This window comes from Petaurus breviceps, unplaced genomic scaffold (assembly GCF_028583685.1).
Source record: "Petaurus breviceps papuanus isolate PSGF00001 unplaced genomic scaffold, PetGlider_PUasm1.0 89984, whole genome shotgun sequence".
Classification (NCBI taxonomy): domain Eukaryota; kingdom Metazoa; phylum Chordata; class Mammalia; order Diprotodontia; family Petauridae; genus Petaurus; species Petaurus breviceps.
The window spans coordinates 601,760-602,576 of NW_027187151.1; positions in this window are offsets into that span (position 1 = coordinate 601,760).

The following is an 817-nucleotide window of genomic DNA, read 5'->3' on the forward strand; positions in this document are numbered from 1 at the left end:
TGTGTGTGTGTGTGTGTGTGTGTGTGTGTGTGTGTGTGTGTGTGTGTCCGTAAATCTGACAGGCAAACTATTCAGACTTAAATCGAAGAATGTAGGGAAAACCATCAGACCATATAGGTACAAGCCAAATAACAGTTAGGAATAGAAAAGGAGGGGGGCGGTGATGAATACATTTAAGGGATTGGATGTGGTAGACAGAGTGCTTGAAGAACTGTGCATCGAGGTTTGCAATATTGTATAGGAGGTAGCAACAACAAAAAAAACATTCCAAAGAGAAAGAAAAGCAAGAAAGCGAAGTGGCTGTCTGAGGAGGTTTTACAACTAGTCAAGGAAAGAAGGAAAGGAAAGGATGAAGGGAAAGCTATACTCAACTGAATGCAGAATTCCAGAAAATGGCAAGGAGACATAAGAAAGTTTTCTTAAACAAATAATGCAAAGAAATAGGAAAAGAAAGTATAGAATGGGAAAGACAAGAGATCTCTTCAAGAAAATTAAGTGATATCACGAGAAAGTTTCATACAAAAAATGGGAGGGACTTAGCAGAAGTAGAAGAGATTAAGAAGAGGTGGCAAAAATATACAGAAGAACTGTACAAGAAAGAGCTTATTGTCATTAATAATCACAACGGTGTGGTTATTGATCTAGAGCCAGACATCCTAGAGAATGAATTCAAGTGGGCCTTAGGAAGCACTGCTAACAATAAGGCTGGCGGATGTGAAGATTTCCAGTGGAGCTGTTTAAAACCCTAAAAGATGATGTTGTCAAAGTGCTGCACTCAATATGCCAGCAAACGTGGAAAGCATAGCAGTGGCTACTG